Raw genomic sequence first — 26,025 nt, forward strand, 5'->3', positions numbered from 1 at the left:
ATTATCCACCGTACTTGCACCACAACCTCTTGAAAATTAGTCACCTTGTTTCAATGACTGCCCTGCAAATTTAGGACAGAGGAGGCAACTTCCTAGAATATGGCTAAGATAAAGGAAAAGAACGTGGAAGGTTTTAAGGGAAAACTATAGATTTTAATGAGGGTTTACAATGTGTTTCAATTAGGGGTGGTCCATGTCAGTGCCTTCATTCTTCGTCTCCTCCTCCTTCCGTGCTTCACTTTGTTACCAGATCTTCCAGATGAGTATGAATGACAAAAAAATTGTGGGCGCAGGGTGCATTTTTGCAATCTTTGTGTTAAAAACACTGTCTAATACAGTAGACATCCCTTCCGAACCTTATTGAGGACACAAGTCCTGTCCAGGACATTGTAAAAGTTTCTCGCCTTCCAAACGTAAATTCTGAAGACGCTCTGGTACAGAACAGAAGAGGTCAAAGCCTTCACTTAAACTAAGCTGTTGTCAAGCATTTTATATTACTTCCGTTGTGTGAAGTGAAGTCTTCAGTGGAATGAGGGATGGGCTTCAGAGTCTGTTCCAAACTATAAAACTTAAACTTCACTGTTATTCACTTATTCAGTAGGTAATTACTGCTGACCTATTTGCTTAGAAAATGATTTAACGACCTATCGGTAGATAAAAAACTAAAATGCATTTCAAATTATCTAAAAGTTCTTCGAAGTATTAAAAATGATCACAAAATGCCGAAACAAATATAAAAATGACATATTAGTTCAAAAAATGTAATACCGGTATAAGAAATTATTTTTTTACGTTGATATTAACATTTGAAGAAGAAGATGACTTTTCATCAACATCCGCCCCTTAATGATGACGATGGTACGCTGCGCCCAATGTAAGAAAGTCGCAAGTGACTGTAAACCCGAACCTCATGGCTAGCGTTTTCTAATACCCTGAATGCTTACCTGGTGTATTTAATGATGTGGCTAGAAAAGTTTTCTAGGAAATTCCATGCTTTTCTTCTTCACAGCTACAATCTAGAGGCCCAGTCTATTGCAGATAGAGGCGTAGAAATTCATCTTCCTGCCTTCCTTGTGCCACATTTATGTATAAGCTGTGCCCTCGCAGACATAGCAGGAAAGTTCGCGGTACTTCTGAACATCTGCTTTCGATTCAGGATTATTCCCACACTAATTACTTACAACGTGACGGATCAAAGAACACAGTCCTTGAAGCAGGTTAACAATTTTACACCAAAAAACTGTGCAGTTATAGCCTATTATAAATGCATCACAAAAGACAGTCAATGACATGGAATTTTTAACTTACGCCATTATGAAAACTTGCTGCTGTTTGTAGGAATAAGGAACGTGGAACTGTTGTTTCATCATCTATCTACAAAATGTTCAGATGGGAGGTCGTAATGTTATCGCTGCATTTCCAAGTCTCGTTATCTCAATCCTTTAATACTTATGACAGACACCCAGCAAATTTCTCAGTTTCTTTAAGCATCAGAATCGTATATTACTGTCACAACGATTTATCTAATTCTTGCAGCACACACCTCCCGTCCCTTATCTCAGAGACAACAAATATGCACTCTCGATTTCTGATATTTAATTTCATGCGTCAGATCCCTGATCTGGCTGCGAACTTTCATCCCCAGCCCTGGGGCCACAACACTGTTGTCCATGAAAGACTTCAATATACAGAGTGTACGAAAAATGCCTTCCAATAATCACAGGCCGTGATAAAGGGGATCAAGGCAATTAAAATAAAGATAGGAACCAACCAGATTAAATGGGGTAATGAACGTAATGTATCTGATTGATAGAAGCTATACCCTGCTTCTGAGGGAAAATCTGCCCGTCCTCCTGGAAGACATCCCTTACGCGATGCGACGTAGCATGTGGTTTGAGCATGACGGTGCATCTCCCCACTACTCTAATGAACAGGCTTCGAGACTTTGGACCCGATACAATAAGTTTACTGTGCATGCACTATAGGTTGTTGACTCGCTGCAGGTAGATAGAGATGTGTTGAGGTAACAACGTTGCTATTTAGAGTAGAGTACGGTAGTATGGGGAAACACACATATGTACATTCTGAAAGTAAATATACATTACACAATGATGATGTCAAAAGAATGTGAAAAGCATTTATTCTTCTGTCTTTTATAAGCATTTGTGTTTAATTATACATAGTGTTAATGGTGGAAATAAGCATGTAGTAATTTTAATTTTTTCATTTATCCTATTGGTCGTCTTTAGGAAGTGCAGTTACAGTACCGAATTGCAATATACCTACTACAAGATACATTCTCAGTGTCTCAAACGTAAATATTTTTCATTTATCTGCAAAACAAAGTCTGTACAGTAGAAAGCTGCGCTCAACGTCGCATGACGTGATGGGAGCAAAACGAATAAACATAACATCATTGCAGTCTCTAAGAGACGGTCCTTTATTCTCGGGTGACTCTATGTCCACTAATTTGCTACACAATGTTCCATATCCGTTATTTTTACATAAAATTGATTTACACGTTCAGTAACCGGTATGTCTCATTAATTCTCTGCATCATTTTCTAAATTAATTTGAGGGCTTCCGGCATCTCTTCCGCCGACTTCTCTAACCGTGTAATAGTTTCAGACACAGTTGGTATGAAAACCAAATTATTCGTCAGAATCATCAAATCCAGAGCGTTTTCCTTTGCGTATTTGTTGGCATTCATTCTACAGTACCCCCACCCACTGTACGCTTTACCACTATACTCAGTACGCCGTTATGCGGATTTGCCACTGAACTGCTCTATCGGGTCCGAAGTCTCGAAGCCTGCTAATGAATCATTATTTATTAAGTTACTGTATACTGTTCTACTGATCAGAAAGAGAAAAAGAATTTATCTGTGTCACTGGCTGAAAAGAAACTGTCTGCTGAAGGATGCACTGAAAGGAATGGTGAACGGGAGAAGAGTTCGGGGCAGAAGAAGATATCAGATGATAGACGATATTAAGATATACAGATCGAATGCGGAGACAAAGAGGAAGGCAGAAAAAAAGAAAAATTGGAGAATGTTGAGTTTGCAGTGAAAGACCTACCTTGAATAAATGAAATGAATGTATAGTGTTCATTATTATGCACTTATTTCTTATTATTAATTTGGACTAATATTTATTACATTAATAATTCATTGTTTATTATGTACTCGTCCATAATTCATTGTTTATTATGTACTCGTCCATAATGCATTCTTTATATAGGCAAGAGATCTAGTTACGTTCATTTTTTGTTTATTTATTTACAATCTGTCACGGTTAGTTTAACCAAGTATCGTTACTGAACTGAATGATTTCCTGGTACACCATCTACACAGACAGCTGTACAAATTATAACTGTTAGGAACACAGTTCATCTCTGTTGCAAGATGGCGACGAGGCGCTCAAGGAAACGCGTGGTTTTTGATTAGCGTGTCTTCTTTTCACACGTGTGAATTGTTCTGAATGGAGAGCCAGTAAAGAGGGCACTGAATTAGCACTTACACTGAACGATGACTTTCTGTGTAGAGACGATGGAGCAAATACGATTTCCATGGCAACACTCCAAACAAGACGTTGCCAAACTGCAGGTTATATCACAGTCACGAAGCTTGAGTTGTTGAGGGTACTAGGAACAATTGTAGGGATTCGTAACAAGCTGTTTTTTACGGTGATGGGTTGTTAGCCCTTCGCCCAACCCCCAAGCTGGAGGACCACCCCTTATCGGCTGTCCACGACTGCTTATTCAATATATTCGCAGCTACCCTCCATATCTGGTTGGATAATTGGAGGATAATAATTGGGAGGATAATATTAAAATGGATTTGAGGGAGGTGGGGTATGATGATAGAGACTGGATTAATCTTGCACAGGATAGGGACCGATGGCGGGCTTATGTGAGGGCGGCAATGAACCTTCGGGTTCCTTAAAAGGCATTTGTAAGTAAGTAAGTACTAGGAACAATAGACTGTGCCGATACTATTTCGCATTGTCTGTAATGGGGCGATAGTAGCGATCCTAGTGGTTAGAACTATCTATGGCTGCATATTTTCTATATATTGAGCTTCGTGACTGTATATACTAGACTGTGGTTATATGATGGTTCAGATTGCGATTGTAGTGTCGCTTCTCATGTAACTCATTGTTAGGGAAACACGGGTTCAGTCCCTGATTGGAAACTGCATACAAGCTGTGAAAGATCGGAGTATAGGATTTTTCTTGGAGTACTCTTGTTTCCTCCAACGTTATAAATTTCAGTCCCCCAACATTCTCCATTTCACTCTAATCTTCTCTTTATTTCATTTCATTAAAAACTGTCACGAAAATCGGATTTTTGCTTAAGATGTATGTAAAAGCATCGTACATTAAAACCTCGTATTTTTTCGACAACATTTTATTACATTAACTTTCCATAACATTTTCAGTTTTCAGTAAATCAGACACAATAGGCCCATCATAACTAATCGGCCCAAGCAGCGCTGGAACCCACTCTCCGCTCGTAACCCCTATACCACACCAATAGCTGGAATGACCGGGTAATATGTCATCCTCATGACACTTTGATGGAGAAATGATTGAATTACTAGGAGAGACGGCTGCAGCTAAAGAATAATTATCTCAATATCGACTTTTTCCATCATAATTTCCATTTTAACTCTCTGGACAAAACCAAATTCTACTTCATTCACACCCTGAACTACGACCATTTCTGAATCACAAATTTAAAAATTATTCTAAAATGCGGCAAATATTAATTTCAGGTTTCACTCTAAGGCGAATTATCTTCAGCGAAGTTCTTGATAACTAGACATAGGCCTACTGACCTAAGCGTTACTTCGGCGCAGAGACTACAACGTGTTCATAATATGTGCGTCCGTTTCGTCTGCAATATTCGCCGGGCTGATCACGTAACACCATCCCTCGAAATGTTGTCTTGGCTCCGTCTAGAAGATCGAAGGAAAATCCACTGTCTTTCCCTTCTCTTTCACATATTGCATTTCTCCACTCCTGTCTATCTTGCGTCTCGTTTTTAAAATCTATCCACCTAGACACACGATCACAACACTCCTCAATATTATCCATTCCCTCCCACCGAACATCCTCATATTCATCTTCTTTCACTGTGGCTGTTCCTAGGCTTTGGAATTCCCTACCGAGTAATGTCAGGGACTGTCAGACAACAAACCAATTTAAGAATAGGCTAACGAAATATTTTTCTAACAATTCTTGTTAACAATAATAGCTGTTTCAGGTTTCTCAATGTTTAATGGTTATACATATCACAGATAAATATCTAAATTATCTCACTACTACCCACTACCCACCACCACCACCACCACCACCACCACCACCACCACCACCACCACCACCACCACCACCACCACCACCACCACCACCACCACTACTACCAGTAACAGTAGCAGTAGCAGCAGCAGCAGCAGCAGCAGTAGTAGTAGTGGTGAGATAATTTAGATATTTATCTGTGATATGTATAACCATTAAGCATTGAGAAACCTGAAACAGCTACCACTACCACAACTACCACTACCACCTCCACCACCACCACTACCACTACTACTACTACTATTATTATTATTATTATTATAACTATTTCTTACCAATGTTTATTATTGTCACACTAACATTACTTATCCAACTTTCATGATTTACTTTCATGTTGTCTTATGGTCTAGATATTATTGTAATAATTATGTAAGCAATTGTATTCAATTAGAATTAGAGTCTGGCTGGGCGGAAGAGAAGGCCTACTGGCCTTAGCTCTGCCAGATTAAATAAATAAATTATTATTATTATTATTATTATTATTATTATTATTATTATTATTATTATTAGTATTATTATTACACTTATCTTGAAATGACAACGTACCTATTTGGTGAAAAGATATTCATCTTAGAACTGAAAGTGAAGAAGGTGGTTTGAAATTTGTTCTCTCGTTAAAAGTCATTACAGCAACTATATTTATCGAAGTTAACGTGAGATTCAACGTATTCAGCGGTTTTAGTTGTTCACGTGTCAGGAGGAAACAAAAGAAGCTCATGCAGCAAGTGCAAGGAGCATCGAAAGCCAAGGACATCATATGGTTTGCTGATCTCCGGTTGAATTTTGCAACTATGGAATTACTGCAAAACGATATGTCTGAAAAGGTTGCGACATGATTTTAGAACATCTAATTATTAAACCGAATACAATTTTATATTATTTAGCTCTAATTACATTGAAATTTCAACATACGATGTCTCATTATCCTTCGGATTCTGATACATTGCAAATGGTTTCCCTTTCTTTAAGTTTTAGTTCATATTTCATGAAAATGTGTAATAAAAATCCAATGCTGTATTAATAGTACATTATGCAACGAGCCTATAATGATAGTAATTAAGAAGCGAGTATGGATGTTTATGAAACGAGCGCAAGCGAGTTTCATAATTTTCATACGAGCTTCTTAATTACCATTATAGTCGAGTTTCATACGACTTTTTATGCTCGACCATATTTCTAACTTGAAATTACCGGTATTCAGATGTATATATTTTATTTGTATCTGACAAGATCGGAAGTGACCTTGTTCTAGGTCGTGAATTGTGAGATGTGCGCAGACGTGAAAGTATCGATTTTTTCCGAGGAACAATAATGTCATTGACCTTGATGTAATCCCGTTAAACTTGATAATATTATAATATTATAACCTTGATAATTGAATTCGACATTGAAAAACGAGATGACAAATTGAATTTATTTGAATATTATTTACAATTAACGCTAATTATTATAGTAACAGAACATAACCTTCTGCAACAGTATTGGATTTCCAGCCTCCGTGACTTTTCGCTAATTCTCTTTCGATTGCATATCCGAGAATAATCGATACTTGCGGTTTTATAACGGTACAAAGCTGACTCGTCATTGGCTGAACACATGTAAGCTGAGTTATCATTGGCTGAAGACCTGTACTTTAATGAGTAGGTGTACTTTAATGACATGCATTAAAGGACTGCTACCAGGTGTATAATTAGTACATTTCGGCATGGTCGAGCATAAAAATATACACACGTGACCAGATAAGAGAGCAAATGGATTAGAACCGGTCCGGTATTATTATAGTAAGGTGTTTGCTATTGTGTTCCCTGGAATTGTATGATTATCAGATGCTCCAGTTACTTGGATTACACAGAGATCAACAGAGCTGTAAACACGTCAAAGTTCGAAATTATTATTAATCTCCAAGTCTAGATGGGCTGCTGTTATCAACGAAACTACACTATTTACAAATGATAAAATAATAAATAAAGACGCCCAAATGCTCTGAACCCCGTATTAGTGAACTATTAAGCTACTGTGATAGTGTTTTTGAAATTCGAAATATATTTTATGCTCGACCATGCCGAAATGTAGTAATTACACACCTGATAGCAGCCCTTTAATGGACCTCATTAAAGTACACCTATTCATTAAAGTTCAGGTCTTCCACCAATCAGAACATACCATTGTAGCAATATGAAAGCGCAAGTATCGATTTCACCAATTGCACAATAAATAACCTACATTTGAAATAAAGTCAGTTCTGTTACTACAATAATTAGCGTTAATTGTAAATAATATTCAAATAAATTCAATTTGTCATCTCGTTTTTCAATGTCGAATTCAATTTCAAGGTTATATCAAGATTAATGTTTATTTTACTCTCTAGATTATATCAAGGTCGTCGACATTTGTTTCTCGGAAAAAATCAATACTTTCGCGTCTGCGCACATCTCACAATTTATGAGGTAGTCTATTGCACAAGGTCAGTTCCGCTCCTCACTCACATAACAATGACATGAATACTTATGAATAATTTCAAGTTAGAAATATGGTCGAGCATAAAAAGTCGTATGAAACTTGCCTATAATGGTAAGACGCTCGTATGAAAATTATGAAACTCGTTTGCGCTCGTTTCATAAACATACTCGCGTCTTAATTACTACCATTACAGGCTCGTTGCATAATGTACTATTAAAATTGGCTTGAGAATGAAATACGTGACAAGGTTTAACAAAACGAGCTCTGAATAAGCGATTAACATACGAATACAAAAGTGTAGCAACTGAAGTGCCAATCATTTCTTTCCTAGAAACTGTTTCAGAATGTGACGATCGCAGTTCAAAGGATAAAAAAATGTGTTGTAACGAGTAATAAATACTACGCAGATTAAGCCAATATTATGTGCATTTCATTGGCAGAAGGGTTAAGACGATAACTCCTAATGCTACATCAGAGGTCGCTTAGATCAGGCCCGTCACACACTGGAAGAGATCTCGCTAGCTGTAAAATTGTCAAAGATTGATAACTAAGGAGCGGATTCCTATGTAATTAAATATTCTTTTTGCATGTGATAAAACACAATTAACAAAGTTAAAAATTCCGAACATGAAGTTTCAAGTTTAAAACCCGAATTTTATTTCACATAAAAACACATATTTTCACCAAAAAAAAATATGTAAATACATATTTTCAGGAAGTCTATTATAAACACATAAATCTTGGAGTTTTTTTACTTAAATAATTTTTAGAATAACTTTTAAATATGTTAAAACTAAATCAATTATATCACTCAGAAGTACGTTATCGTTTTTAAGAATTCTTGGTTGCTTCGTGTTTCTAAACGCTGTGTGGTGTATCCGTGATCCATTTTCGTAATAGTATCGCCTCAAGTTCTGAGAACTGCTAGACAGCTTATCAGTGTTATTATTAGAGAATAAATTAACATGGACAAGGAGGAGAGATCTTGCAACACATAATTAAGAATGTTTATTGTTGCTGAAGATGATTTCATTCCACGTTTTGTTTGTGAAACACAACAGATAAGAGCTCGGGTATGAACATTATTTAATTTAAAGAAATCTCTCGCCTCTCGCTCATGTCTATCAAGTAAAGAAATACAGTATATCTTGTTGTGATTCCCTGTTATCGGGCTTCGTCAATCGATATCCTTCAAGATATACTGAAAGATGGTTATTTAAAAAACGATTTGGCTTTCCCATTAGCAAATTTAAGCTTTTTGTGTGACACCATAAAAAAACTAGAAACATCGAAAAACCTGTTGTGTGAAACAGGGAGGTGCGTGCGGTGGAAATTAAACTAGACTCGCTACCAGGTTCAGAAATACAAGTACTAAGGGACAATTTCCAGAATGTGTTTGGGAAAAACAGTGGATAGGCTATAAAAAATGTATAAAATTGCTCAAGTATTGGAGGATGTGCCTGTAAGTGAAATTGACGGTGTATGTGTTAATGATATTCCTCTCTTTAAATATACACGTCTGACGTCCTGCGATGTGGAAATATCGTTTTCACAGCATAAGTTGTTGTTCAGAGATAATCGGTATGCATTTGTGATGGAGAATTTGGAAATGGCCTTTGTTGTTCACTGCAATTCTCGGCCAACTACTAGCACTCAAGTGTGTTTGGTGAGTACCTAGTAACATTTTTTTTTTTTTCAAGCTAAGTAAGGTATTTTTGTCATATTTTTTTTGAATATTTTTTTTTATTTTTAGCAAATATTTTCGTACTTTTTAGCACATAAAAAATAAATACATTTAAATTTTTTAGCACATAAAAATCCGCTCCCTATTGATAACACGGATTCAAACGGACGTCCACACACTGCAAAAGATTCTAGTTCGAGGCGAAAACCTCGAGCGAGTTTCTCGCTGGATTCGGTAGCTCAGCGAATTTTCTTGACACATTTATCAAAGATGTTTGACATTTATACCCATTTAATGTATTGTATTGTTTTTACAGCGTATAAGGAATTACAAGTATGGACACTTCGCGTAGGTACCTTTGATGTAGCAGGACTGATTACTCATTAACTCTATAATATTATATTTAAAACTTGAAAATTATTTGCAAGTTGATCATTTTAACAATATCACATAGTAAAATAAATATAAAATCCAAGACACTGATTATTATGAGTAATTAGGGTGCAGTACAACTGACACGAGTACTAATGTTAGGAAGAAGTGCGGCTAAATTTCTAGAACAGCCCTGGGCATAAAGGGGAAGGGAAAAGGAAATGAGATACCCCCACCAATTCCCTTTTCGCTTCACCGCTTCAGAAATAAACACACAGTAATGCACTGTGCCTCAGTGATGGATATTTAGGCGACCAGCGAGACTCGAAAGCTATGATGCCTGCCTTATACAATACGTAACTTAGCAATGTTTGCCTTCCTGTCTGCTCGTATCGCTCCGAAACATAACTGTCTCTGCCGAGGAAGATGGAGTGGGGAGTTGAGTAGTGTGCAGTGTGACTCGATTGAGCTATTAGCGCCCAGACCTCTTCTAGAAGAACTAGTATTGGCACGAAATATCGATCCAGCAACTTTTACCAATTTGTTTGTTTACTTGCAACATGAAACTACAGACCGATTATTTAGTCTTGACAGCTCGGCGACGCGAAAGAGAGGAAGTAATAGGAGTAGTGAGGAGAGCTCCGGAGTAGAGATAAGGGCGAGCGGTCGTAAAGAAATTATTCAGTACAGCTTAACTGTACTGGAAACGTACAGCTCTACCCCACGTGTGACATCCGATCGCTCTAAATGCAAGCGACTGACTAACCCGAACACCCCTTGGCGTAACTTAATGGACTCGCCTGATTCAGGCGTACATCGTCGGCGACTGTCACGACTAAGTAATCTTACTGTACCTATCATCCGGGTATATCGCTCATAATTGTCTTCTCATAAATGATCCGTCCTATTATTAAATTGTTTGATTCTTCACATGTAAACAGTAAATTGCTCAGTAGGCTAACAAATCGTATCGTCCACCATGGTATCGTCTGTCCCATCTCATGAAAGTTCCGCTTGGGCAGAGCTGACTCGCTGAAACGTCCCTTGTGCTCATTGGGTTCAATGCTCGTGCTTCTCGAATTTGCCAGTCGTATTGCATATGACGCCGGGGAAATTCAATACCGTCGACGAGTGTCTACTTAACAACGGGTTTGAATTGAACCCTCCAAGTAAGTGGATTCAGCAACCCGACCACACAATGATCCATCCAGTATTCATCCGATTGTCAAGGAAATGCTACTCGACTAGACAGTGCCACAAAATATTGAGCACAAACGAGGGCACTCAGAGTCTGTTTTTTATGATAGCCGAGGGTTATTTTGCCACAAAGTGGCAATGCTTTAACGTTCCATTTCAACTAACGAAGCTAGAGGCTAAAGAAAGCAAAGCTGACTTCTAATGGCAGGTAGAAATCAAATTATTCGTATAGAATTAGTGTTATAAACACTTCGTAGTCCACACCCGTAGAGTAACGGTCAGCGCGTCTGGCTGCGAAACCAGGTGGCCCGGGTTCGAATCCCGGTCGGGACAAGTTACCTGGTTGAGGATTTTTTCGGGGTTTTCCCTCATCCCAAAATGAGCAAATGCTGGGTAACTTTCGGTGCTGGATCCCGGACTCATTTCACCTGCATTATCACCTTCATATCATTCAGACGCTAAATAACCTAGATGTTGATACAGCGTCGTAAAATAACCCAATAAAAATAAAAACACTTCGTCCACCCAAAATCACTTAAGGAGAGTGGGTAGTGATTAGGGGTAAAAAAATACGATTTTTTATTTTGTGTTTTAAAAAAGTACAAAACAAGCGCTTTAAAATAATATATTGTGGGGTTACCTCTGCAAATAAGCCCTTTACATGGTCTCTTTAAATTTGGCGGCGCATGCAATTCATACATCCCTTTTATTTTTAAAATGCAGTTTTCCGTAAGTTAATACTTCTCAAACTTAAGTGCATTTTTCTCTGAAACTACTGAAGCTATTTACATGAACTTTTTATCTATAGCCTGTGTTCTACAAAGCAGACCTACGAGTTTATGAATATCACACACTTACAACATGGCGAAAATAAATATGTATGCGTCGAAAGAAAATGGCAAGAATTGTTAATCGAAGTTCAACTTTCTTTCTTTTTTTTTTTCTGTTTCACTAAGGGTGAAATATTTAAGTAAATGTTTGTTTAGAATTTACAATATACCGTACATTCCTTCATAACTTAAAATGCAAGATATATTGAGTGAAGATTGTAGTAAGTAATCTGCACCTGAAGATTGTGATACATTAAACAAAGTGTGAAAACAGGTTAACAGTTACGGCCTTCCTTTTGCACTTGGATAAGAAACTAATTAGTTGTCTTTTATATCACTGAATTCAGAATGGCTTATTGTATAACCATGGAAATTTTCATTCCACTCAGTACACTAAAAGCCTAGAAATATTGAACTAAATATTTGTACCGGAATTCTTTAATTGCACAGGCTTCACTATCTGCCCCCCTTAAGATCCTTGGAAACATCAGAAAATTGAACTACGACTCAGACTCCTATCATACAAAGAACTCTTCGCGGAAAGTTTGTTGGTGACTTATTATGTTCTAATCCGTGTAGGAAATAAATTATTTCGAGAAGACGATGTGCTATTTCTTTACTTACAGTCAAAGGTCGTTAAGTTCAATTATGAATAACGCTGGGAATTTCCCACAGAAAGTTTCTTGTATCTCTTACCCAATCGCTCCAATTACCAAGGTTACAAGTTTCAAATAATTGTATCCACATAGATATATCATCGCACTAAAGCGTAGGCCTATAATATAGGCCTAAATAACTTTTCCGGTTTAATGTTTAGATATTAGCGTGGTTATCGGCTCATGTCACATAAATTCTACGCAATGTACCTATATAGACCGAAAAAACTTGTATAGTTTTTAGTAGATTATTTTACGACGCTTTATCAACAGCTTTGGTTATTTAGCGTCTGAATGAGATGAAGGTGATAATGCCGGTGAAATGAGTCCGGAGTCCAACACCGTAAGTTACCCAGCATTTGCGCATATTGGATTGAGGGAAAACCCCGGAAAAAACCTCAACCAGGTAACTTGTCCCGACCAGGAATCGAACCCGGGCCACCTGGTTTCGCAGCTAGACGTGCTAACCGTTACTCCACAGGCGTGGACTTTGTATAGTTGCAGTTTATTCCATTTAATACAGGATGTCCTCAAAAAAGGTTCCAATATTTAGACAGGAGGTAGTACGCATCAAAACAAGAAATAAAAGTCCCATAAACATGGGTCCTAAAATTAATACCTTCTGAGAAAGGAGCAAATGTTTACCATCACTGAAAGAGTAGCATATCTTCTACTGTGAGCTCTTTGGCAAGAAACAAAATATGCCCTTATTCAACAGGATACGAAACTATTTAAAAAAAAAAAAAGTGACAGATGGTTACATTCTGTTTCCTCACTGTTTCTTGCCCAAGAGCTCACAGTGGAAGATAATATGCTGTTCTTACAGTAATGGTAAACATTTGCTCATTACTCAGAAGATAGACTCTCAATTTTAGGACCCATGTTTAAATAGGACTTTTATTTCTTGTTTTCATGCATACTACCTCCTCTCACCAATCACGTGCAACAAAACCATTCTGAATTGATATTTTCATTGTGGATCATGCTACATTGTCGCTCAGCAGTTATTTAATATACAGTCACTGTAATTTAATATACCCTATCGATCAGGATCAGATATAACAAACATGTGTGCATTGAAAACAAGCACAAGATTCAAACAATATGGCGTATGAAAGATTTGGGAAGCAACAAACGAGAAAATAATTAATTACTGGACAGGCTAAGCTTCAGAACACCGAAATGAACAGACATATTGTATTGCGCCTCTTCATATTAAACAACAAACTAAATAAAAACAATCGTTAAGATTTCGAGTGCATGGCAATTTTGTATTTTTATTTCATATTTCTTAATAAACATATTATTTTTTTACTAAAATAATTATAATTAAAGTGCATTATTCCCGGATAAACCTGATTCTTAAATGCTGAATATGAACAAAATCCAATAGTTAACCATTGGTGGAAATCGCTGTATACTAACACAGACAGACAGGAAGGCAGGCCTAGAAAATCTTTTTCGGTATCGTGCTGCAAATGTAAATTTCCGCGAAAATGTCGAATTCGGGCTTTTTCGTTATCATAATATTGTCCCCTGTATTTCATGTAAAGAAAAAGTAAATGAAGATTGAGTTTCTTGTGAGACCCTGTTCACCGTACAATTTTTAAATCACCGTATATTCTTAATTTCAAGTAGGGACTAAACTTCTTGAATTTTATGGTACTCGCTCATCCACATATTCGCGCAAACTCTCACTGCCACCTTTCACTCATTCACACATACAGTATGCACGCAAACACACGTTATTACAAAATCCCCTGAGGACAAGCATTGAAAATATTTACAAGAACAATATTACATAATAAAGAAGACTACATTAACGTGGGAAATAAATAAAGATAAACGTTTTTATTTTTGCCTGCTACTCATGGCCATGAATAACAGCGAAGTGTCCGTGAATGGGGGGAAAAACACGAGAAGAAAACGAGTGTCAACGAATGACGCAAACTTTCTCGCTACCGGTAAATTAAATTAGCTATGTGTTTTACGCGTCTGGTAACAATTCAGTTCCTTCAACACAATGAGAATATTTTACTTTTCCTCACCATTATCATCCGTGGCGCTACAGTCCAGTCTGTCAACGGTTGTCTAGCAACGGCAATTGAGTTACGTCACATTATTCTGACGTCAGTTGCATAGCAACGAAGCATTCAGTCTGATTAGCGTAATTTATGTTACTAGTTAGCGATGTATGCAATGAAGGGGGAAAGGAACTGGCCACTCTACCTCATTATCTCCTGGCTCAGTTGCCCCATAAGTGATGACTTATTGGTGTCACTTATGAGGTTCAAACCTGCCTTCGGACAGATGACTAAACAATGAAAAAAGTAATTCTAATAGGCTATTCGCAACATTGCTATTGCTACTCTTTTATCCTTTCTAAGGGCCTAAAAATTGAACCGTTTAATGAACTCCTTCACTTTATTCAGTAGCTAAAAAAATATGTTTTTGCATGATCGTGTTTTTGTTGTATTTACAGCTAATGTTGTTAGGCCTTGAAAGTTAGGATTCCCACATAGAAACTTGTTGCTAGGGAAACCATGCTTCATAACATAAAACTATACTGAAATAGACCCATTACAGTGCACTTATTGTTACTTAGTTACCATTACAGTGCAGTTTTGCGAAGGCTTTGGAATAATATTGCTCTAAATTTTCAATGCAAAATATATCGTATTTTCAATTATTTTTAAAAAATGAACTACAAAAAAATGTTGTACAATGCACGTTTGTGAAGTGCATTACAAAATCTCGGAAATTGGAAAACGAGCAGAGCGAGCTTTTCAAACTTTTCCTCGATTTTGTAAAAATCACGTCCCAACCTTGTATCGTCCCTACTTACACGGCATTTACATTCTTGAAAGAATGCCATGCTCATTAAAATCCTTAAGAAACTGCAACAGTTTACACGGTGTTCCCATAATTTTATTTCACTTCCAATGTTTCCAACATACAAAAGATGAACAACATTAGCATAGTTACTCTTTTTTAAACTATGTTCTAATTAATAAAAGAAACAATGTCGTGATTGAATTTATGATGGGAAAAGAAAACTTTGCAGAAGATTTCTCTCGGTGTATACTCCCATTTCCTTTTTCATTCCACCACTCTCCACCTCCCTCCCCCACCACTTAATACATCAACTACAACAGTTTAAAACAGGTTTCAGTGAAGTCTTGAAGACAGTACGGGTCTCCGATGCTGATATAGGATTTAAGGGGAGGCAGAGGTGAATATTTCAAAATCCACAAAATTTATCCGATTTGTTTGAAATTGATCATGGATACTAAGTATGTTATTAGTAACGGACATACCAAGTTTCAACTTTCTAAGTAGCCTACAATAGTTCTGTAAATATTAATAATTTTATAAAACTTTATATCGTTTGATATAAAATGCTCAATGCACCATATTGTAAGACATTTTCAACATTTCTTTTTATTTATATGTTCAGAGAAGGTATATAAATAATGATAAGTATTAGTTTATTATGGGAATAATATAGTAATACAGTTATCTTGGTTTTAATTTCATACGTTTAAGGGCACAAAATCAAAAACTAACATCGGAATATCAAAATAAAGATAATAAAAATGTAAAAAACCAAATTTTCATTTTTTCTTCAGTTTTGTTCGAAAATTTCACCTCTGCCTCCCCTTGAAAGCTTAGGATTCCGAACCTGAGGCTTATCACGTACTCGTCTGGGGATGGGAACTGGCTTTGTTAAGGCTGAGACACGATGGCCCATCTGTCAAGTCGGATTCACGAATGTCACCCGAGCCACCATTAGCATCGCATGTAAGGCACACAATGGCCACATAGACTAACCCTATATCCTGGATCGGTCTTCGAAAAGTTAGCAGACCAGACAGATAATTTCATTACGCCGCACAGTTTCTTTTTTCTGTTTATACAATTAATAGGTAATCCATTGCTGTTATTCATATTGTAACGAGAAGCAGCTTAAGAACTGTAATATTCTCTTGAATGCTGCTTTGTCTTTGAATCCGTCCTGTAATTTATTCTTCCACCAAAACATTCTCGAGTGCTGGCCAACGTATTATTAGTATTTGAAATATTTCTCTCGGTCGTTAGTGGAAAACTAAACAGGACAAAGGTCAGAGAATGTGTGTGATAAGATCTTCCAACTTTCTGTACAAGTATGTTCGAGAGAGAGCAGTTAATGGGAAGTTCGGTCAGTTATTACAAAAGCAGAGTACACTGAACCACTAATTTTCAGTTCCTTGGGTAAAACTTCGAAAACAAAATAGTATAACATTTCCAGCTCTGATGAGCTTACAAGCAGAATGTTTGAAATAACTGAATGAAACATTTTAAAGTAGGCCCAATATACAGGGACATCATTTTATTTTTACTAACATTTTTAATATTAACCTGTCTATACCGGAAACACCGCTTGTTCCCCCCTCCAAGACTGGAGTTCGATGATACTGGCGTAAAACACAAATCACTCTACTAGGTATAGGAAGGAAGAAAAGTAGTTCATCCATTTACGTAAACTAGGAAATATCGCGATTTTGAGTTTGATAATTTTCATTAGGTTTTTCTTTAATCAAAGTACAGTACTGTATTAAGAATAAGTGTTTTTACTCACGAAGTGAGTTATCCATGCGAACGTATTCATTGTGCAGTGTATATTATACTGTCTACAGCACATTAGCGTACAATATAGAGAAAGAAGTTAAATTGAAAAATAATCATAATATGAATATTTAAACACAATTTTGAAAATGGTGGCCGTTCATTTCGATACAGGCTTCAGTTCTTTTGTGCATATTATCGCACTATAGACTATTGCATCTAATTCCAATTGCCAGTTTCGTCCTTCGTACTAGTAACTCGTGTTGAAATAATTCTGTACCTACTCTACGTACTGTAAATTCAATCTCCACTTCTGCCCGACCCGAAAATATAAAATTACTCAGACATGCTATCTACTGTCCGTCCAAGTGGTTATGCCGCAGGATTGTAGAAAGGGAGGAAATCACGTGACAGTTAATTACTTAACGAGGCCCTTTTATTTAAGTTAAATTAAACAGCTGTATAATATTACGTAAACTTCCAATTCCTAAGAGAAATTAATGTTTTCAGGAAAGAGCTAAGACAGCCCAGCTATTACAGAGGGGCGAGCAGAAGCAGGTGGGGGAAATCGGGATGCGACGTAGGCAAACGGACAGTATCTGTGCGAAAATATGATTCAATATTGAAAGCTCTTTCGTCACTGGAAAACGCGAACATATTTTTGGAACGTACTATACTCAGTAACTCAGTACTGCTTACTATCTGCGGTCTTGGTTCTGTGTGGAGTTGGAACTTCCTTAGTAGAAGGGGTGGGAGTGAAGTACATTCAAAAACTCAGGTACAATAAAAATTGAAGTAAAAATAAAATGATGTCCCTGTATAAAAGGAAAGGAACACAACATAAGCGGCTTGCTCATAAGAGGCCATGAAAAGCCGGAAACGGCTAGGAGACACTATGTCTGAACCTCTTTCCATTTCAAGAATCACGTACAAGCTCAATAAAACGTGCTCAATTACACTTTCAGCTGGTGAAAATCGGAAGTATTTCGGCATCAATTTTTAAAATCCCAGTTTCCTTGTTTCCGTTGTAAATGTTAAAAGAATTAACTTATACACCGCCTACTAGAAAATGTTGACGATCAAATCACATTATTTGGAAGACAATTTTAAAATAAATCATACGAATGGATTTCTTCAACAATTACACATACATATTACAACTGAAGCGTTAAACCGAATATCGGTCTATGTTACAATACATTACAATACAACCTTCGCTGTAAAATTTAACTTAAAATACCAATACTACTAAAACACAGATACTGTCCTTGTCTACAAGTGTACTTTCCAACAAAATTTGTAAAGTAATGTCCTCAACTTTGTTGTATGTTGGCCTGCACCATCATTTCATACAGATCTCTGCTAAATTCGTCTCCTGGCACAGAATTACTAGTTGAAGATAGATCGTCAGACTCACTTCTTTCTATCAATTTCAAAATGGTTTATATGTTTTTTTTAATACAGTACTGTTGTAAGTACCATCTTTTAGAAAAGATTATGTCAGCATTACATAAATTACACACAAATATGTCGCAACTTACACAGACATACTGTCTTCCGAATTCCTCTACTCACTCCTGTACTTTCGCTCTTGTTTAAACACCTCAATTTCAACTAGCAGTGCACAATATTATAAACACAGTTAAACTGAAGCATACTGTACTTGTTTAGGAGTAATGGACTTGTTTTAGAATGACCTTGTAGTCACTTGTGTTTGTGAGCAGAGTATCTACTGAAGGACACGTGATGTAATGCATATCCCGTGCACATTTATACTCATTCCAATGTTGTTGGATTAAGAAAACGGTCTTAAGTGATGGACGGACAGTAGGTGGGTAAATGGATGAGTGGATAAATTAAAAGGTAGAGAATTAAAATAAGCGCTCATTTATGCCACTGCTTTGAGTCCAGGGTTGAATTTTCACGTGGCGGGAGACAAACGGGAGGTAATTTTTTTGAAGAGTTACATTCAGGTGCAGGGTTCTTTACGTATGGTACCGCACAGTAAAGTTACGACACGGACTTCCCAGCTTTACTTCCCGATCGAAAGAATTTTTTATATTTCGTAAAACTGCAGAATAATCTGATGGACAGAGAAAGGAGTGAAACCATAAGGAAAACATGTTATGTGAACAAGATAAGTGAATGAGTATAGGCTACAGAAGAGAAGGGGAATGGAATGAAAACAAACAGATTGGATATACGTAAATAGGTTATTTGAAGTTGCAAGGGACAACCTACCAACAAGCAGAAGAAAACAAGGCCGATCTAGAAAAAGATGACATGACAACCTGAGCTTAATTATAGAGAACCGAAGAACAGGCCTTATGCCTATTATGGCAGAATGAAGAAGAAGAAGAAGATCTATCACTCTTAGTAGGGTCTGAATCCGCGAATCTCTGCTCCAGTGACAAGCTTAGTAAAATTAGAACACCAAAAAAGTACAAAATTTGAAGTTCTGAATAATGAAAGCTCTTAACAAAGTCTTCGAGTTTGCAATAATATATTTGAATTTAATCTTTCTAATGTTTTGGAAGGGTTTACAGATTTCTTTCTCAGGATAGTGTTACTTGAGATTTAAGTTTGTATACCATGTTGTATCCTGTTTGGAGAAATTAAATTTTCACTCGAGATTCAAAATCCACAAAACTTTAGTCTATTACAATCCAATCACCTAAAATCTTTAAACCTCATTACATAAATCTACTTAAGAGTCTTTATAATTCTAATTTATTTTCCATTAATGATCTAGTTTTTATCTGAAAAAAAAAATGTATTATTTTTCTCCAACGCTCACCTATCAACAATATTAACACGGTATTATTCCTTATGTTTGTTCATAAACCGCTATTCACGGTAGATAACAAACACAACACACTCCTGGATTATACGTAGCTATTCATGGACAGCGGAAAGTTTCCTGTCCCATCTGATAAAATGACTGCTCGTAGTAATGGCCTCAGATATTTCTGCTTGAAGATTATGTCTCGTAATCAGCATTTATTATCTGTTGTGCTTCCCAACAACACAAAGCCTTCAGCGTTACCAAGCAAACGAATCGATGTAACACAAGTAGGCCCTGTACAAATCAATTCTGGTATTTATAAAATGGTTTTCTACTTAACATGCAAACACAAGCATGGGTGGAATATGGCAGGAAGGGGCTTTCGGCACCCATATGAAAATGTGGTAACTTACATTCTACAGTTCAGCGGAATCAAATTAAATTTGAATCATATCAAATAAAATTATATGAGATAAAATACATGCAAAATCAAATCGAAAGTGCATCATGTCGAAACAATGATACATCAAATAAAAGAAAAGACAATCCAACGTTTGGGAGCTACGTGTCGTATCGTCGTAACGGAACCTATAGCTGAACCATCATTCCTATTTGTTTTCTTTGAAGATGGAATCGATGTATTTCAGAAACACTGGATTAGTTGGTTATTAAAGACACTGTATTAACTACTGGTTATTTAGCATCTATGGAATTGCTGATATCGAGGCAATATTTCGCAAGATGATACCGAGGATTCACCACGGAATTACATAACATTCGCCTTATGGTTGGAGGACCATGGGATTATATAACATTCGCCTTATGGTTGGAACCTCGGAAAAAACACAACCTGGTAATCATCCCAAGTCAGAATCTAATTCACGTCAAAGCACAGTCCCAGGATTAGCAGGCAAACGTCCCTGCCGACTGAGCTATGCCGGTGTCTAGAAACATTGGATTTTTTTATCTATGACACAGTGCAACTCCTCTCCCCACCCAAAGTTTCTCGCTGCTTTGAACACGGCGAATTTTTTTAAATTACAGTCGTGATTATGAGAATGACAAATCCAATAAAATGAAATAATAGTGAGCTAATACAAATCTAGCCATATAAAAACAAATCAAATGGAATCGCATAATATAACATTAAATCGGGTTACATGCAACTAAATGAAATCAAGACACAAAGTCAAACTGACTCATATAACTTACGTAAAATAAAATCGAATCATAAACATTAAATAATCTCTAATCACATAATATCGAATAAAATAAGAGCTGTATAAAATGAAATCGAATAAAACCAAATAACAAAATACAATCTAGGGAAATAAAATCGCACCAAATAGAAAATAATAAAATAAACTTAACATAGAGTTAGATAAGTAATTGCTAAATATTAGTCTTATATAATACTTGTGAATAATGGTTATAAACGTTTTCAATTGTGATTGTTCTTTATCATGTAGGCTCTTGTATTTTTGTAATGTGCTATTTTATTGCTTATATTAATTGTTTATTTTGTCTTCTTCTTCTTTCTACTTATCTACAGTGCGGTTTTGAACTCCCGACCACGAGCGTTTGCTCATACAAGGGTAAATTGTTTCATTTATATTTCTGTTTTATGTATATAATAGTTTTTTAATGTACCTTTGTTTATATTTCCGTGGCGTCGCGGTCTAAGGCATCCCGCCTAGGACTCGCGTTACGGAATGCTCGCTGGTTAGAGTCCTCATGGGGGAAGAAATTTTCTCATGAAATTTCGGCCAGTGTATGGGACCGGTGCCCACCCAGCATCGTGATGCACTTGGGGAGCTACGATAGGTAGCGAAATCCGGTTGCGAATACTAGCTATAACGGCTGGAGGGATCATCGTGCTAACCACACGATACCTCCATTCTGGTTGGATGATCGTCCACCTCTGCTTCGGCATGTGGGCGTGAGGCCAGCAGCCGGCTGGTCGGTTTAGGCCCTTCACGGGCTGTAGCGCCACGGATTATTATTGTTTATATTTAATTTAATATGCATTTTTGTGGCTTTCTTATTGCAATAATTGTAATTGTAATAATAAATAATAAAAAGCAGAGTCGAATAAGATAAAGCTAATTTAGAGAAAATAACCAAAAATTATGATATGGAAATTTCATACGATAAAACCAAAGTGTTTGTGCTACGCTCCGACCGCCTTTTACCCACTGAGAGACCTGGTTCTTCATCTGATAGGAGGCTGAATGGTTCTCGAGACCGTTTTGGTAACGGAAGAATTCTGTCACCCGGAACTGAAGCCGATACCTTCCATTTTGTAGCCAGTTTCTCTACGAACTGAGCTACCCTATCTGCCACAACACAAGTTTTTGAGTTGAGTACGCATACAGTGCGATTCAAACACGCTAACATGATATACAAAAAGGAAAGTAGGCCACAATTACTGTAAGATTTTGTAAAATGCAAGCTTTCTTAAGAAGATAATCAAGCCCCGGAACTGATAAAGTAAATTAAATGTATCGCTGTGCGGTTTATGAACAAAGTGTATTCACTATTTGACGACCCATTTAAAGTTAAAATCACTCGACAATGATGTGGCATGAATTTTGCTTTCCGTAATAGGTATGGCGGGGCAATGAACTATTGCAATAACGTAGCTCCGTGATAAGTACAATTTTATGAGTCCATCACACTATTATTGTGGTGTGACAAGCTTTTGCAAGAACCAATTTCAACACAATTTAAAGAGTAATACAGCTGCATTTTGTTCTTACCGCCTTGGTGTATTAAATATGGCTGTGAGAGACTTGCCAAGATGGAGAACAGATACGTCTACTGCCGAGTGTGCGATTATGGGCACGTCTGACACTTTATTGTATATTGTTAATTTGTATTTGCCTAGTTTCTAATAAAAAGTGAACAAAAATTATTTTTATTTCTTATTCATAAGTTATTTGATTATCATTAGTTGCTCGATGTAGTTTTAACTTGTTATATTTATCTTGAAATTTTTAAGGTCATCATTATTAGAAATTTTGGTGAGATATACTTATTATAATTGAGGCCCCTTTTTCCAAAACTCGCTTTGTGGAAAAACTAAAATTTTCGGGAGAGACAAAAAATTAATTACAGAGAAGGGGTAAAGTGCCAAATTTGTTGTTTTTTTTTGGGGGGGGGAGGTTCAACGCACATTTTAGAAGCAAATAAATCAGATCTGAAAGTAAAGCAAATAAATCAGATCTGAAAGTAAAATTTTTACCTAAGAACCCAACCAGTCAGGAAGATTTAAAATATGATCGTTTTTGCTAAACTCGCTTTCTAATGTTTTAAATAATGTTATATATCTTACGAAATGTTAAGGATGTCAGGTAAATGGAATTTTAAATATGAAAATGTAATGTTTTTATATATATCCTTTTAAACATATACTGTACCACCTTTTAGCAAAAAAATTTTCTTGTATCTTTGATTTTTTGTAGTGGGAAAATTTAAGGTTTTTAAAAAATACATTTTGTAGGTTAGATTTTATAATAATAAATATTTTATGAATTTTCACAATGACACTTTACCCTGCCTTATTGATAGTTATATTTTTAAAAACCTGCAAATACACTACATTTTCTATATTTAAAATCAATTAATAACAAGCATTAAATCTTGTATTTTGTACTGTATTTTAATAAAGGATGGAAAGCATATATTAAATTATTGTTCAAACGTTACAATATTTAGTTTCATACCACTTATGAACAAAACAATATTTAAAATCTAATTCTTTATTTTCTTGTATGCCACTAACTATACTGTCATTGCAAGTACCTAGGTATACTATATTTCCAAAATACTGGTTATAGTAATAAACGTCGGCCTGGTTGGCGAGTTGGTATAGTGCTGGCCTTCTATGCCCAAGGTTGCGAGTTCGATCCCGGGCCAGATCGATGGCATTTAAGTGTGCTTAAATGCGACAGGCTCATGTCAGTAGATTTACTGGCATGTAAAAAAACTCCTGCGGGACAAAATTCCGGCACATCCGGCGACGCTGATATAACCTCGCCAGTTGCGAGCGTCGTTAAATAAAACATAACATTTAATAATAAACAGTAAATAAATGGCTTTAATGTATGTGATGTTATATCTCTTCGGGATCAGTAGGTTCTATAACATTAGTAATGTTGCTCGTATCATTAGTATTAGTTTCATTCCCGTTCAGCACTGCTTCGTAAAATAATTTGGCATCATCTGATGCACTTTGTGTTCTGGAATACTCAATGATACGAGCTTTGGTAATGTTTCGTTTTTAACAATGAGTGAGCACAGCTGTTTTATATAATTTACTACACATTGTTGCAAGTGTATAAAATCAAATTTTAAATTTATCGAACTATACTGGTTGTTTTGATTGTTATAGGTAGCCTATTAACTTCTGAAACAGAAAGCGAGTTTTGCTATAACACTCGAGTAATAGAAAGCGAGTTTTGCAAAAAAGATTGAACTTTGCCACTTAATCACTCTGGAATGAAAAGAGTTCTGGAAAAATTTATTGCGTAGGATGAAGGAGGGCTATTTCAAGTATGTGATGCTGTGTCAATTTTTTAAGAAAGCGAGTTTTGGAAAAACGGTCCTCAATTATACAAATATGAGCGTTACGAAGATAACACATTTTGTGCATCGTGTTTCGTAACAATTCAGTTTCTTCATCAAGTTACGAATTATGTATTACTATTTACACATCATTTTCTTGAACATCGTTTAGCAAAAATAATAGTAATTTATGCCACGAGTAGAATGGCGCCAGAGTCACAAACCGTTATTTTCCCACGTGTGCATGAAATCTGTTTACTTTCGTGTGGCAAACAATACTTTGTCCAATACGACATTTAATAAATCGTTACACTAAATAAAATATAATATTACTGTATTGTAATTTAATACTGATTAAATTTCTAACTTCTTTACAGTGTTAATTAATATTTAGGATTTACCTTGCTTGACTGGTTTCGAAGTCTTGTGCTTCATTGTCCAAAGCCTAGTGGAGATCCTGCGCATCTTCTGGTTTCCTGTTGTGGTGGGTGTGTTCATGATTGTGTCGGAAAGGGTGTGTGTTTTGAAATTGAGTTGAGTGTTCAGGATGTGATGCGCGTGTGTTTCAGTATGAGTATAAATTTCATATTGTTATAGAGTGTTAAGTTTCTAGTTTTTTTGGCTGGATGTGTAGTATTTTCATGTCGTTGTCTATGTTGCTGTAGTTGTGATTGGAGTTTGCGATGTGTTCTGCGTAGGTTGAATTGTTGTGTAGTTTGGTTATCACTGTAATATATTCTTTGTTACGTTTTTGAACTGATCTTCCAGTCCGTCCAATGTAGAAGTCGTTGCAACTGTTGTGTAATTTAATATTAAATATTTAATTACAAGTTATCCTTTACTTTATATTCATGTTGCTCTTGCTAGGAACGAGAGAATAAAACTTTACAGAAGGCACTTATCGCTACGACACCGAGCAACTAAAACAACAAAAATAGAAATAGCCACTTCTTGTCCCTAGCAACGGCAGCATGAATATAAAGGAGAACTTTATCCATTAACATCAGCATAGCAACGGACAATTTTTATTAGTGTTTGACAAACGAATTTATGTAAAAGGTATCCCCTATAAACATCGCCCCCAATAGTCTAGGAATAAAGCGTTCTCCTCTAGATTCAAGGGTTGCGCGTTCAAAATCTGATTGTGTTCGAAGGATTTTTCAGGATTAAAAAATCCAGACAGCAAATCCTTCGGAAGGGACGTTAAACCATGTGTCCCGTGTCGGACTTTCCGGGCACGTTGAAGACCTCAGAACCTAAATTAAAGCCACTGGACCAAATTTCTCTTCTCTCACGTCCTAGTAACGTCAGTTGCATACTAGGTGGCGTTTGAGACGATGAGCTTACCACTTGTCTCTCTGTCCCTACCAACAAATAACTAAATTCCTTGTAGGCACTGAAACTATGTCAGGGGGTGCCTACCTATATGTACCGACATCAGAACGATGGGTTCAATGTATATATCCGCTTTAAACGACTTGACGGACACGGGGAACATAGAGGTAGAGCTCCA

At 36.5% G+C, this 26,025-nt stretch overlaps 1 protein-coding gene across 2 annotated transcripts in view; it reads right to left on the minus strand.

The window, feature by feature from the left end:
• Positions 1–26,025, minus strand: part of LOC138696724 (leucine-rich repeat-containing protein 4C-like) — an 89,248-nt gene that overhangs the window by 44,645 nt on the left and 18,578 nt on the right. Inside the window, exon 1 of one of the 2 annotated variants that reach the window (XM_069822058.1) lies at positions 945–1,302. The exons of the other annotated variant lie outside the window; for it this stretch is intronic. The gene's annotated coding sequence lies outside the window, so the exon portion shown is untranslated. Of the gene's footprint in view, positions 1–944; positions 1,303–26,025 lie in introns of those variants that run through there. 2 annotated transcript variants of the gene reach the window in all.

Source organism: Periplaneta americana, chromosome 3, assembly GCF_040183065.1.
Source record: "Periplaneta americana isolate PAMFEO1 chromosome 3, P.americana_PAMFEO1_priV1, whole genome shotgun sequence".
Lineage (NCBI taxonomy): Eukaryota > Metazoa > Arthropoda > Insecta > Blattodea > Blattidae > Periplaneta > Periplaneta americana.